Source organism: Saccopteryx bilineata, chromosome 1 (genome assembly GCF_036850765.1).
Source record: "Saccopteryx bilineata isolate mSacBil1 chromosome 1, mSacBil1_pri_phased_curated, whole genome shotgun sequence".
Classification (NCBI taxonomy): Eukaryota; Metazoa; Chordata; class Mammalia; order Chiroptera; family Emballonuridae; genus Saccopteryx; species Saccopteryx bilineata.
Genome location: NC_089490.1, coordinates 145,667,237 through 145,682,365, shown reverse-complemented (window position 1 = coordinate 145,682,365; position 15,129 = coordinate 145,667,237). Strand labels below are relative to the sequence as shown.

The following is a 15,129-nucleotide window of genomic DNA, read 5'->3' as shown; positions in this document are numbered from 1 at the left end:
AATCAGGGAAGGCCTCTGGAGGAGACCACATTTGTAAAAGATGTTAAATGTTAAGTGCTTACTTCAGGCCCTGGCCGGTTGCTCAGTAGTACAGCATAAGCCTGGCGTGTGGAAGTCCCAGGTTCAATTCATGGTCAGGGCACACAGGAGATGACTATCTGCTTCTCCATCCCTCCCCCTCCCCATTTCCCTTCTCTCTCTATCTTTTTCTCTTCTTCTCCCACAGCAATGGCTCAATTGGTTCGAACACATAAACCCTGGGCCTGAGTATGGCTCCATGGAGCCTCTACCTCACGTGCTAAAAATAGCTTGGTTGCTAGCGTGGCCCCAGCTAGGCAAAGCATAGGCCCCAGATGGAGGTTGCTGTGTGGATCCCAGTCAGGGCTCATGCAGGAGTTTGTCTCTCTATCTCCCCTTCTCTCACTTAGAAAAAGAAAAAAAATTACCCCAAAACTTAGTGACTTAAAACAACAACAGCACTTGTTATCTCATAGTATCTGTGGTTCAGGAATGCAAGAGCCACTTAGCTGGGTGGTTCTGCCTCTTCCAAGATAGAGCCTTCACAAGGCTCTTGGTGGAAGCTCACAGTCCTCATCATAGAGCTGATTGTGTGCTCACCTTATAGCGGAGGACAGGGTGGAAACCACAATGCCTCTTATGGTCTAACCTAGAATCCCAAACTATGATCTCCACTATACTCTATTTGTCACATAGACCAGCTGTGAGTCATTGTGGAAGGAGACTATACAGGGTGTGAATACTAAGTTGTACGGATCATTGAGCCATCTTGAAGGCTGGCTACTGCAGTCGTATATACAGAACTTGCAAAGGAAGTGTTGCCACACTTAGCTTGACGTTGACTGATGGTTATTTAAAAAGTGAAAGTTAAAGAGAGAGGAAAGGTCTGTCTACCCAATGGGAAAGCCAGAAGATGAGGTTTTGACTCACATCTAAACAGCATGAAGTGAAAAGATGGACACAGAAAAAAGAGCTGCAGTCAGAGCAGTTGGGTCTTTTGTACGGCAAGAATGTGGGGGTTCCCTGTGAGCCAAGGGAAGGCGGTGAAATAACCAGCCTGAAGCCATTTTGAGAACACTGCCCAAGAGGGCAGCCTGCCTGTATTTCTCAAAAGGACTACCATCAGTCTTTGGGGCCAACAGCCTTAGAATTAGCCATGGCTCTTTCTCTCTCACTCTATGGCTATGGCAAAGGGAATTTTCAAAAGATGTCTTCAGGCACATCTCATGTCCTACATCAGTGGTAGTCAACCTGGTCCCTAACGCCCACTAGTGGGCATTCCAGCTTTCATGGTGGGCAGTAGTGGAGCAACCAAAGTATAAATAAAAAGATAGATTTAAGCTGACCAGGCGGTGGCGCAGTGGATTCAAGACCCCGAGGTCACCAGCTTGAGTGCAGGCCCATCTGGTTTGAGCAAAGCTCACCAGCTAGAACCCAAGGTCACTGGCTCAAGCAAGGGGTTACTCAGTCTGCTGAAGCCCCGTGGTCAAAGCACATGTGAGAAAGCAGTCAATGAACAACTAAGGTGTTGCAATGAAAAACTGATGATTGATGCTTCTCATCTCTCTCTGTTTCTGTCTGTCCCTATCTATCCCTCTCTCTGACTCTCTCTCTGTCCCTGTAAAAAAAAAAAAAAAGATAGATTTAACTATAGTAAGTTGTTTTATAAAGATTTATTCTGCCAAATTTAGCAAAAATCTGACATAAAGTACTTGGTAAGTAATTATTATTATATGCTTTAACTTGCTGTAACTCTGCTTTATAAATTTTATAAAGTTACTTCCCTGCTTTATAAATCACCATTACTGTGGAATTGGTGGGCGGTTAGAAAATTTTACTACTAACAGAGATACAAAGTGGGTGGTAGGTATAAAAAGGTTGACTACCCCTGTCCTACATGGTCTTATGTGCTGCGGACCAGCACAGTTCCTAATAACGGTGCGGAATTAAGGAAACATACTCATCAAGAAAAAATGGGACCGGGAGGACTCTTCAAATGCTGATGGCAATATCCAAGTGACCCATAGCCCCAGTTTGCCTTATTATTTGCCATATGCAAATCAAGAAAGTCCTTGATACAAAGTTACACATCCAAGGCTAAAACAGGAACTCTCCCAAGGCATAAACAGGAATCCCCCTACCATGCATAAGTGAAATCAACTTACATCTGAACAAAGAGTAAGAGGAAGGGCATGTAAATTGCTTCCAGCAACTTAAGGGTAGCAAGTGAAGTGGGTGCAAATACTCAGCATCATAGCCAATATGGAGGTGAAGGGGGGAGAACTTAGCCTTTTGCTAAGCCTTGAATCTACAATGGCTTTTTGCCATTTACGGTCCACAACACTTATGCAATGTGACCTTGCTACTCTATTAAGGAGTAGAGTCTAATTCTCCTCCCACTGAATCTGAGCCTGCCTTAGTAACACTCTTATAACCAATAGAATGTGGTGCAAGTGACATCTGCCATGCAGCTTCCACCTGGGTCTGTCAGATCACATGTTCCCAGCACCATGATGTGAGAAAGCCCTAGCCACTTGGAGGTCACAGGAAGGTGCTCCACTCCACAATCTCAGTTCAGCCCAGGTGCCAAAGATTCCAGCCCCAGGACATTAGTCACCTCCAACCCTTTGAGCCTTCCTGTCTTCTGGTTAAATGTTAGCAAGTCTGGTTGGCTCTACCTTCACAATATGTCTAGCATCTGAGCCCTTCTCATCTCCGGGTCTGGGCCATCATCATCTTTCACCTGAATTACTGCCATAACCTCCACCTTGGACCTGCTTCCGCCCTTTCCCCTCCATTTAGTCAAACTCCCAAAGGCAGAAAGTAGAAGCAGAGAGGTGCTTGCCAGGGGTGGGAGGGAGAGGAAATAGGCAGATGTTGATCAAGGGTTACAAAGCATCAATTATGCAAAATGAATAAGTGCTAGAGAACTGGTGTAAACAGTGTCATGAGTTGACAATATCTTTCTGTGTACTTGAAATTGATTAGGCAAGTAGATCTTGGGTGTTTTCACTAGAAAACGAGGAAAATGGTCATTGTGGGAGGTGATGAATAGCTGGTTGGCTTGGTTGTGGTGAATATTTCACAATGTACAGATATTTCCGGTCATCAGGTTGGACACCTTAAATAGATACAATGTTTAATTGCCAGTTTAACCTCAATAAAGCTGGAAGAAAAGCAAGTAACAGTTTTTCTTGATTTAAACTTTTGATTTATTTTTCATTATGGATTTTTTTTTTTTTTTTTTTTTTTAGTATTTCATTAATGGTTGCTCGACCCTGACTCTGGGCTTCTCTTCTCGTCTTCCTACCTGAACATGAGCTGCAGCACCTGCTCCAGCTTCTGCAAAAACTACTGGACTCCAGGCTCTGTGCCGTCACCCAGCCACCAGTCCAGCCAGACAGCAGCAACACCAGTGTCTACATGGGCACTGAGGGGCCCCGGCTCCCGGATCTCCGGGTCCCAACCCACCAGTATGGAGGGCGGCTGGGGGTCCTGGGACCTGGCTGCAAGGATGGCTGGGCTCTGGTGGACATAGGGGACATCCAGACCAAGAAGGAGACTATGAAATGCCTGAATGACCACCTGGCCTCCTACCTGGAGAGGGTGAGAAGCCTGGAGGCTGATAATAGAAGACTGGAGAGCAAAATCCAGGAACACCTGGAGAAGGGACCCCAGGTCAGAGACTGGGGGCATTACTTCAAAACCGTCAAGGACCTGTGGGGTCAGATCTTTACAAGTTCTGTGGACAATGCCCGCATCATTCTGCAGATTGACAGTGCCCGTCTTGCTGCTGATAACTTCAGAGTCAAGTATGAGACAATGTTTACCATGTTCATCAGTGGGCTCAGAAAGGTCATTGATGACACCAGTTATCACTTGGCTGCAACTGGAGACAGAAACCAAAGCTCTCAAGGAGGAGCTGCTCTTCATGAAGAAGAACCACGAGGAGGAAGTAAATTGTCTACAAAACCAGATTGCCAACTCGGTTGACCGTGAAGCAGGATGCCCCAAACCTCAGGACCTCGGGAAGATCATGGTGGATATCCAGGCATAGTATGATGAGTTGGCTTGGAAGAACCAAAAGAAGCTAGACAAGTACTGGTCCCATCAGATTGAGAAGAACACCATAGTCATTACCTTGCAGACCAGAGATAGGAGCTGCTGAGATGACACAGAGCTGAGACATATGGTCCAGTCCTTGGAAATCAACCTGAACTCCATGAGAAATATGAAGGCCAGCTTGGAGAACAGCCTGAGGGAGGTGGGGACACACTATGCCATGCAGACGGAACAGCTTAAAAGGATCGTGCTGCACCTGGAGTCAGAGCTGGCCCAGACCTGGGCAGAGGGGCGGCACCAGGCCCAAAAGTAGGAGGCCTGCTGAGTGAGCATCAGGGTCAAGCTGGAGGTTCAGATCTCCACCTACCACTACCTGCTGGAAGAATGAGAGGACTTCAATCTTTGTGATGCCCTGGACAACAGCATCTCCATGCAATCCATCCTTATTTTTTTCTGCTTTTAAATAAATGAGAGGCAGGGAGGCAGAGAAGCAGAGAGACAGACTCCCACATGTGCCTTGACTGGGATGCACCCAGCAAACCCCTTACAAAGTGATGCTCTGCCCATCTGAGACCACTACCATATTACTCAGCAACCAAGCTATTTCAGCACCTGAAGCAGAGACCATTGAGCCATCTTTAGCACCAGGAGCCAACTTGCTCAAACCATTGAAGCCATGGCTACAAGAGGAGAAAAAGAGAGAAAGAGAGAGAGGAGGGGGAGGGGTGGAGAAACAAATGGTCACTTCTCCTGTGTAGCCTGAATGGGAATCAAACTCAGGACTTCCACACACCAGACTAACACTCTACCATTGAGCCAACAGGCCAGTGCTGCAATCCACCCAAAAGACCACCACCCTCAGGATTGTGGATGGCAAAGTGATGTCTGGGGCCAACGACACCAAAGTTCAAAGGTTTTAAAGGCAGCAGAAGTGGGGCACCCCCTTGGGAGGCAGGAGGCTAATCAAAAGTTCAGAGATCGCCTGACCAGGCGGTGGCGCAGTGGATAGAGCATCGGACTGGGATGCAGAGGACCCAGGTTCAAGACCCCGAGGCCAGCTTGAGCGCGGGCTCATCTGGCTTGAGCAAAAAAAAAAAAAAGCTCACCAGCTTGGACCCAAGGTCGCTGGCTCGAGCAAGGGGTTACTCGGTCTGCTGAAGCCCCCGGGTCAAGGCACATATAAGAAAGCAATCAATGAACAACTAAGGTGTCCCAACGAAAAACTAATAATTGATGCTTCTCATCTCTCTCTGTTCCTGTCTGTCTGTCCCTATCTATCCTTCTCTCTGTCCCTGTAAAAAAAAAAAAAGTCAGAGATCATTGACCCTTTGATTAGTACGAACGTTCATGTACGTCCTCGTGCCTCCTGACCATCCAGAGTACAATCAATTTATTTTAAAAATGTGTAAGGCAACATTTAAAAAAAGGCAAATGTGTGTTCTTGTTTTTATAAATTGGTTATCAAACAAACATGATTTTAAGTTAATAAAACTGAAACTGGAACTAATTTCATTTTTTGAAAATAAAACTTACTCCCAGGGGTCAGTGAGCATGAAAAAAACCCTCACTACTCAAAAGGTTAAAAAGAATATATTTCATTAATATATCCTTTATCTTGGGAAAGAAGAATTCTGAAATTAAGGTATCAGCAGGGTCATGCTCCTTCTGAAGCCTCTGCGAGAGAAATCTTCCTGCCTCTTCTGTTTCCTGGGGGCTCCTGACATACTTTGGCTTGTGGCTGTGTCACTCAAGTCTATGCCTCCATTCTTCACATGGTTTTTCTCTGTGTGTCTCTGTCTCACATCTCCTTCTTCTTTCTCTGAGGCTACATGCGATACTGGTGACCTTGAAGAGCCAGGAAGCCATGGAAAAGGCAAGAAACAGACTCTTCACTAGATCCTCTGTGGGTAGGTGGCCCTGCTGATACCTTGGTTTTAACCACGTGAAACAATTTGAACTTCTGACCTCCAAAACTATAAAAGAATTAATTTTTGTTATTTTAAGCCACTAAATTTGTGATAATTTGGTATAGTAACCATAAAAAACTTTTACATACCCCAAAGGACAAGACCCCAATTCCCCTTTCAGGGGCTTTCCACTACCAGTAAAAGGAAATACAACTCAAGTTGGCTTAAACAACAAGGAAATCCTGTCCAGCCCACGTACGAATTAGTGTCATCAGGTTGGGCTGCTGTCACGGAGAATCAAAACAAGAATGGCTTCCATAAAACAGAATTTATATCCCTCCTCACAGTCTCAATATTGGCATTCACCAGTCTCCACAAGTGGAAAACTATCCCCAGCACAGAGGGAGATGGGTGTCCCCAGCCTTAGCTGATGGGTGAAGCGGGCAGCAGACCAGCCTACCTTCCCAGAGAAACCTAACCTGGGGGCCAGGCTGTCTCCTGTTACACCGAATGATGGGGATAGCCCCATTCTACTGATGGGGAAGTCTGAGAAGGAAGGAAGAAAGCTGTCTGTCCAGCAAACACCCAAGGATCATACATGGGGAGCATATGTGTGGACATAGAGGGTCATGGAGGAGGGAAGGGACAGAGGAGTACACCAGCCAAGAGGACCAATAGCATCTCTACCTGTCAAGGGTGCCTTTTCAGGTGGGTGGGCCTGGAGCAAGGTAAGTGCAGTGAAGATTGAATGGTCTCACTGAGTGGGAGCGATGGCCACATGGCCAAGGCCATTCCTCAAGGCCTGCCTCACAGCAGGCACTGAGAAACTGGTAGTGAAATCCAGCCCCATCCACTGCATATAACATAAGACCATGGGCCCAGATTGACCCCGACTCTGCCTTATTCTTGCCGTGTGACCTCAGGTGAGAATAACAACGTCTCTGAGCAACAATCTTCTAATGCGTCTAAAAGGGATGGGGGTTTCAGTGGTTCATTCATTCCTCCACTCAACAGTTATGTATTGACCACTTACTATGTGTTAGGCCCCGAGTTAGGTACTAGGGATCCATTGGTGAACCAAAAAAAAAAAAAAAAAAAAAAAAGACTCCTTGCAATAAAAGGGAAGATCACAGAGCGGAAATCATACAAAGTATGTTCTTGGACCAGAACTGATTTAAACTAGAAATCACAGAATGATATCTGGAAAATCTGCAAATATTCAGAAATCAAGTTACATCTGTGCGTCAAAGAGGAAGTAAAAAATTAAAAATACTTTTAATTGAACGAAAGCGAAAGCAGACAATATCAAACTGTGTGGGGTGCAGGGGAGCCTGGGCTAAGAGGGAAAGTGAGGATAGTAAGTACTTCTGTCTACGAAGGTGATCGGGTATATTTGAAAGTTGCTAGGAGAGTAAAATATTTTGTTATTTTTTCAGGTAACACTATCTTTTTTACACGTGCTGCTAGACACTTCTGTACATACACCACAGAATTGTCTATGCACCCATTCACTAAAACTGTTCAGAACTGCACAAACAAGGGACACTCACAAAAACACGAATTTTCACATGTCTTTAAACACACCTCTCCTACTGTGCATTTCAGCATGGATACCCAACCCTTACATGGAAATAATAAATACTGCTTTCAGAGAGTTCAGCATCACAAGAAAAAATAATTGTAACCACACTCACAGAGATGGTGGCACAGTGGCAGCATCCATGCCCTTACCACAGCCTGTCACTCACCCACTCTTTGACACAAAAGCCGTCTTCTGGACACTTGAGCATCTCTATTCAGTGGTGCTTTGAGAAATATGTGATCACTATGGGAAGAAATACACCTGGGATGAAAAGCCCCTCATTATGGGCAAACAGGCATCAGAAGTGGCCCAGATAATAATAGACGTCCTACAGCTCATGTGTCACAGAGGAGCTGGCAGAAAAAAAGCCAGACAGAGCTGAAGGAAGTGTTCATCATGGCTGCTCTGATGCCAAGGGTGGAAAAACGGACCCATCATCAGCGAAAGCACCACGTGCTCGTGACCGTGGCCACCAGCTCCAGGTCTGCATTCTTCCAAATAAAGATCATCAGACACAAGGAATTCTTTTACTTGTTTCATCACATTGTTTTGAGGATGACCCTAAAGTAAAGAAGGGCAAGCTGGACCCAACATAGTTCTTGCCTGTTGGAAAAGGTTTTCCCCTTCTGCTCCTATGGGGAGGTGCTTCATCTTTGAAGGTGAAGCACCTCTACCTCCTGAGGGGGTAGAGGCAACCCTTGCTGCTGGATGCAGGGCATAATGGTTCCAGATAGAAACTTACATTGAGACTTGGTTACAAAGGCTACTCTGGTGCTGGTTTCCCTGCAGGACTTCCAACCTGAGCTGTTCGGATTGCCACCCTGTGAGAAGTCCGCCATGCTTCTCCAGGCATGCCCCCCACCACTGTGTGAGCCACGCTCTCAAATCACCACATGAAGTCATCCCAGCCTCATGTCTTGTGCACTTTCTCTAGAATATTAATAAAGCAGTAGAGCGTCAGCCCAGCCAGTGGATGTCCCAGGTTCAATTCCTAGTCAGGGCACACAGGAAAAGCAAACATCTCCTTCTCCACCCTGCACCCTCTCTCTTCTCTGTCTCTATCTTTCTCTTCCCTCCTGCAGCCATGACTCAATTGAAATAACTTGGCCCTGGATGCTGAGGATGGCTCCATGGCCTTGCCCCAAGTGCTAAAGTAGCTCAGTTGCTGAGCAGCAGAGCAAAGGCCCTAGATGGGCAGAGCATCACCCCCTAGGGGGCTTGCCAGGTGGATCCAGATCAGAGCACATGCAGGAGTCTGTCTCTCTGCCTCCCCACTTCTCACTTAAGAAAAAATAAAATAAAATATTATCATAATCTCCACTTGACAGTGGAGAGAAAACAAAATAGAAACAGAACAGAGATCAACGTTGTCACTTGAATAATCATATAATGCATGCATGTGTATATGTATGTGCATGTATATAAGTAAGGGGTTAAATTACAGTAGTTCTTTTATTCTTCTTTTCTAAGTGAGAGGAGGGGAGATAGAAAGACCGATTCCCGCATGCACCCCGACCAGGATCCACCCGACAACACCTGTCTGGGCCAATGCTCTGCCCACCTGGGGCCAAGCTTACAACCAAGCTATTTTTAGAGCCTGAGGCAGAGGCCCCAAGGAACCATCCTCAGCACCTGGGGCCAACTTGCTCAAACTAATCAAGCCATGGCTGTGGGAGAAGGGAGAGAGTGAGAGAGAAGGGAGACATAGAGGGGTGGAGAATCAGATAATCACTTCTCCTGTGTGCCCTGACCAGGAATCGAACCTGGGACTTCCACACGATGGACCAATGCTCTACCACTGAGCCAACCAGCCCGGGCTAAGTCACAGTAATTTTTGTAAGAGGTTAAATCACTGGGGATAGCTAGAAGTTTAGTTCACAAAACTTAACCTTTTACCGTATTGCCTAAAGAATACAGGGAGTTATGTGGCAGATGGTGCCCAGAGGCATCATGACCCCGGCTGTTCAGACATAACAGCAAGGATGCCAGATAGACCTGAGCTGGCATCAGAAGGACATTCCAGGAAGGAACTCCAGCAACCCATCTCACACCTCCCATGATCTGCTGCATGACTAACTGTATGCTCTATAATAAATCATTAAGGCCCTGGCCTGTTGGCTCAGTGGTAGAGCGTCGGCCTGGTGTGCAGGAGTCCCGGGTTCGATTCTCGGCCAGGGCACACAGGAGAAGCGCCCATCTGCTTCTCTACCCCTCCCCCTCTCCTTCCTCTCTGTCTCTCTCTTCCCCTCCCGCAGCCGAGGCTCCATTGGAGCAAAGATGGCCCGGGTGCTGGGGATGGCTCTGTGGCCTCTGCCTCAGGCGCTGGAGTGGCTCTGGATGCAGCAGAGCGACGCCCCAGATGGGCAGAGCATCGCCCCCTGGTGGGCATGCCGGGTGGATCCCGGTCGGGCGCATGCAGAATTCTGTCTGACTGCCTCCCTGTTTCCAACTTCAGAAAAATACAAAAAAAAAAAAAATCATTAACCTCCCCAAAATATATATATACATAGACTAGTCAGCTGAGGCTGTTAAGGGGGGCTTTGAATGCAGTGAAGCCCCCTGCCTTCTCAGGTTGCTGGCAATTTAATTAAAGACACTCCTATTCCACTCAATACTCATCTCTGTGATTGGCTTTGCAGCAATGGGTAACTCAAACCCTAACTGTACCAGTAAAATATATACATTTTTATATGTGTAAAATACATTCCCAAGGTGAAATAAATTTTTTTAAAGAATATTAAATTTGTAACTATGTGTGGTGACATATGACCTAGACTTGTGATCATTTCACAAGATATACAAATATTGAAACATTATGTTGTATACCTAAAATTCATATAATGTTTTATGTCTATTATATCTCCGTTTTAAAAGAAGAAGAAGGTGATCAGGAAAGTCCTAACAATTGAAAAAGATTGAAGGAGGTTGGGGAAAGGTCTTAGATATCAGGAGGAAGAGCATTCTAGGCTGTGCAAAGGCCCTGAGGACTAGCTCCTGGTATGTTCGAGAAACAGAAAGTCTGGATCCAATGTTCCCTTCTCTGTGAGGCTTTCTAAAATGACCCTATTTAAAGTCCCAAGCCAGCTCTTATACACTCCACCCATTATGTTTCTCCTTAAAAGTTATCACCACCTTATCACCATCTGACATTCCATACATCTCACTTCTTTATCTTGCCCACTGATTGTTTTCCCCATCATTAGAAGCTCAACTCCACTGCCTGGCACACAGGTGTCCAATGAATGTTTGTTGAATGAATGAGTGACCATCCTACCCACCAAGCACTGATTAAGGCCAGGCCTCTCCAGGCTCACTCATCCCTGCAGCCCCAGCAAGTGAGTACCCTCCATGTAGGCAGAAGTTCTTGGACTAGCTTAGAGGCAAGCGTCTTGTCTGACCACAGGCAGGGAGGAAGCCTTCCCCCCAGGGGTTTTCTGGCCAGGTTTCACTAGCTTTGTTTTTATTCCTTTCCCAGAAGTAAATTAACCAGAGCTCCTGGTCTCCCATGCAGCAGACCATGATGAAGCACAGACACTGCCTAGAATTTCCTTCTCTACCCGCCACCCCACTGGCCTCAGAAACTGTTCCACTCACAGAATACAAAGCAGCCCCTCCCTGGAGCAGGCCAGGATGGCGAGGGAAGGAGGAAAGAGAGGCTGAGAAGCTGTGGTCAGTGAACCAGGGCATCTGGGGGAGGTGGGCAGAGGACACAGGAAAGTCACCTTGTCAGCTGATTCGTAGAGAAAAAACAGGAAGGCTGTGGGCATGGGTAACTGAGACCTGGCCTCTCTCACTGCACCCTCACATAGGCTGCCTAAAACCACAACAGCACCCCCACTCTAACATCGTCTCCCCAAGTCCCCAACTATTAGTATGGACAGAATAGACTAGAGCATCTAAGTCCAAGGGCCTCAAGATGGAATGGGCCACATCCAACCCCCAACCCAGAGTCATCCCTGGTTTGGACCCCTTCAACTGTGAGTGCTTTAGTGCTACCAACCATCTGACTCCTCCAAACCACTTTTTTCATTTATCCATTTGTTTGTTTGTTTGTTTGTTTGTTTTTTGACAAATATTTCCTAAGCACCTATTGTGTGCCAGCTCCATTCTAGGTGCAGGAGCACAGCAGCAAGCAAGACAGTCATTCTGCCTTGCTCCCCCAAGCTGACATTTGAGAGGAGAGAAGACAGCAAACAAGGTAAGTCAAATGGATCTCAGGCTCAACGGCATAAGGTACTATTGATGAGTAAACTGAGTCTCCCTGAAGGAGGATATCACTTCCCATGGTCACACAAGGGGAGTGATCTGGGACCTTAATTTGTCTCCCTGAGTCTCCTCCCAGCTCTGACCTCTGGGTGAGCAGCTGAAGCACAGAAAAAGGGAGGGGGAGGACAGACACCCAGGATGGGGCAGGGCCTAATACAGCTGTGCAGGCTGTACACTGCACGACTCCAGGAGTGCATTCACAAAGGCCACAATGTGAGTGCCACTCCCTGCAGTCAGGAAGGGCACAAGAATCACAAATGTATGCCACAGCCTGGGAAAAGGAAGTCTCGATCACCATTGGTCTATTCTTTTTTTTTCCCCTTTTTAAATGAAAGGAAAGGAGATAGTGAGACAGAATCCTGCATGTGCCCCGACCAGGATTCACCCAGCAACCCCCATCTGGGGCCAGTGTTTGAGTACCAAGCTATCCTCAGCACCTGGGGCAATGCTTGAACTAATCGAGCCACTGGCTGCAAGAGAGGAAGAGAGAGAGAAGGGGAAAAGGGAGGGGGAGAGAAACAAATGGTCACTTCTCTTGTGTTTCTTGACTGGAAATCAAACCTAGGACATCCATACACTGGGCTGCCGCTTTATCTACTGAGCCACCGGCTAGGGCCGTTATTGGTCTATTCTTAGTAACTTGCTTTTTCCACTTAGTATAAAGTGGCCACTTCCCCATTTCAGCACATGAAAATCTAGTTCAACAATTCTCCCACAGCTACTCCCCAGACCAGCAACATCACCATCACCTGGGAACTTGTTATAAATACAGAGTTTCGGGCTCCACACTCCAGACTGCCTGAGTCAGACAGTTCCAGGCTGCATCCAGCTTTTAATCCACATGAAATGGAGAGCCACAGAGGGTTTCAGCAGAAGAGTGGCGTGATCTGACTTCCCTTTTGACAGGTGTACCCTGAGGGTGAGAGATTAAAGAAGATGAGGACAAGGAGATAGCAGTCATACTGGGGACAGGTGATGGTGACACAGATGGGGCCGGTGATCATGGAGGTGATAGGAAGGGGTTGTCTTCTTGATATCTTCCAGTGGTAAAGCCAGAGAAATGTGCAAGTGGTTTGGCTGCCTAAAGTGAGATACGAACAAGAATTGAGTATGAGCCCAAGGTTTGGGGCCTAAGCCCCTGAGAAATGGAGCAACCATTGCCCAAGACTGGAAAACAGAGAGAGGAGCAGGTTCAGGAGAGAGAGTGTCAGGAAATCAGGAGTGTCATTTAAGTGTATGTTATAGACTGAATGTATGTGTCCCTCCCCCCCCCCAAAAAAAATCATATGTTAAAATCCTAACTCCCAATGTCATACATAGTATTAAGATATGAAGCCTGGCTCTGGCCAATTGGTTCAGTGCTAGAGCATCAGCCCAGCATGTGAAAGTCCCAGGTTTGATTCCGAGCACACAAGTAACCTCTGCTTCTCCATCCCTCTCCCTCTGCCTTCTCCCCCCCACCCTCTCTCTCTCTTTGCTCCCCATCTCCTGCAGCCATGGCTCGATTGATTCAAGTGAGTTGGCCCTGGGCACTGAGGATGGCTCCATGGCCTCCATCTCAGGCACTAAAAATAGCTCAGTTGCCAGAGCAATGAAGCAATACCCCAGATGGGCAGAACATTGCCCCACAGGGGGTTTGCCGAGTGATTCCCAGTTGGGGTGCATGTGGGAATCTGTCTCTCTGCCTCTTCTGCTCTCACTTAATTTAAAAAAAGTGAAGCCTCTGAGAGATGACTGAGTCATGAGGGTGGAGCCCTCATGAATGGGATTAATGTCCTTATAACAGGGACCCCAGAGAGCTCACTCATCCTTTTACCATTGTGAGGACACAGCAAGAAGTTGGCTGTCTGCAAGCTGGAAGCGGGATCTCACCAGAACTGGACCATGCCAGGACCCTGATCTTGGACTTCCAGCCCTCGGAGCTATGAGAAATAAATTTCTATTATTTATAAATCACCCATCTATGGTACTTTGTTATTGCAGCTCAAATAGACTGAGACAGAGTGTCAAGTGTGAAATGGCCACCGGAGGTGCCCAGTCAATGATTGGATACACCTGCCATACAGGGGACAGGACACATCTGAAGACAAATTTGGGAGTTATCCACCTAAATGGGGCGTATTTGTTTCCTAGGGCTGCCAAAACAAATGACCACAAACTGGGTGGCTTAACACAAGAATTTATTCTCTCAGTTCTGGAGGCCAGACGTCCGAAAGCAAGGCGTCAACAGACACCATGCTCCCTCCAAAAGCTCTAAGAGAGATTCTGTACCTGCCTCCTCTGACCTCTGATGGTTCCAGATGTTTGTTGGCTTTTGGCTGCATCACTCCAACCTCTGCATCCATCTCCAAAGGGCCTTCTCCTCTTTCTCTGTTTCCATTACTATTGGTGCCAAATCGCCTTCTGTCTTTCTCTTACAAGGACAATTGTCATTGGATTGGCAGTCCACCTGGTTAATCCAAGATGATCTCATCTCAAGATTCTTAATTATATTTGCAAAGGCACTTTTTTCAAATAGAGTCACATTCACAGCTTATATATACTTTGGGGGTAGGCACAATTCAACCGCATAGAGGTTGTATTTTTTTTCTTTTCTAAGTGAGAGGAGGGAAGATATAGAGAGACAGACTCCCTCATGTGCCTCAACTGATATCCACCCAGCAACCTCCATCTGGGACCAATGCTCTGCCCCTCTGGGGCCATGCTCACAACCAAGCTATTTTTAGCACCTGAGGCAGAGACTCCTCAGTGCCTGGGGCTGACTTAATTGAATCAATCAAGCCATGGCTATGGGAGGAGAAGAGAGACAGAGTGTTAGAAGAGGAGGGGGAGGAGTGGAGAAGCAGATCTTCACTTCTCCTGTTTGGTCTGACCAGGAATTAAACCTGAAACATCCATACACCAGGCCAATACTCTACCACTGAGCCAATCAGCCAGGGCCCAGGTTGTGTTTAAAGCCCCATATGGGACTTATGGGACTATGAGTGGAGAGGGATGCCCTCTACCACCTCTTATCTTCTTGTTTACTTCTATGTCCTCAAGTTCTGAAACAGCCATTCACTAAAGAAGTATGTAGTAGTAATGATAATAAGTAACACTTATCTAATGCCATGTGTCAAGCACTTCTATAAGTACTTTACATAATTAACACACTTAATCCTTACAACATTAAAATCAATATTTCCATTCTACAGAGAGCTCAAGGCCCTTGCCCAGGCCACACTTAGGATTCTAATCCAGGACATCTGTTCTCTCAAATGGCAAGAATCCCCACCTGGCCCAAGTAGAAGGATT

General features: G+C 46.7%; 1 long non-coding RNA gene and 2 pseudogenes across 1 annotated transcript; all 3 read left to right on the top strand.

Annotated features, from left to right (window-relative positions):
• Positions 1-3,334: 3,334 nt before the first annotated feature.
• Positions 3,335-5,000, top strand: LOC136319356 (keratin, type I cytoskeletal 18 pseudogene; annotated as a pseudogene).
• Positions 5,001-7,612: 2,612 nt separating this feature from the next.
• On the top strand, positions 7,613-8,466 carry LOC136319355 (pseudouridine-5'-phosphatase pseudogene; annotated as a pseudogene).
• Positions 8,467-11,391: 2,925 nt separating this feature from the next.
• Positions 11,392-13,749, top strand: LOC136333458 (uncharacterized). Its single transcript, XR_010731040.1, has 3 exons — positions 11,392-11,546; positions 11,671-11,767; positions 13,622-13,749. It is a non-coding gene; the product is annotated as an uncharacterized lncRNA (long non-coding RNA).
• The last annotated feature ends 1,380 nt before the right edge of the window (positions 13,750-15,129 follow it).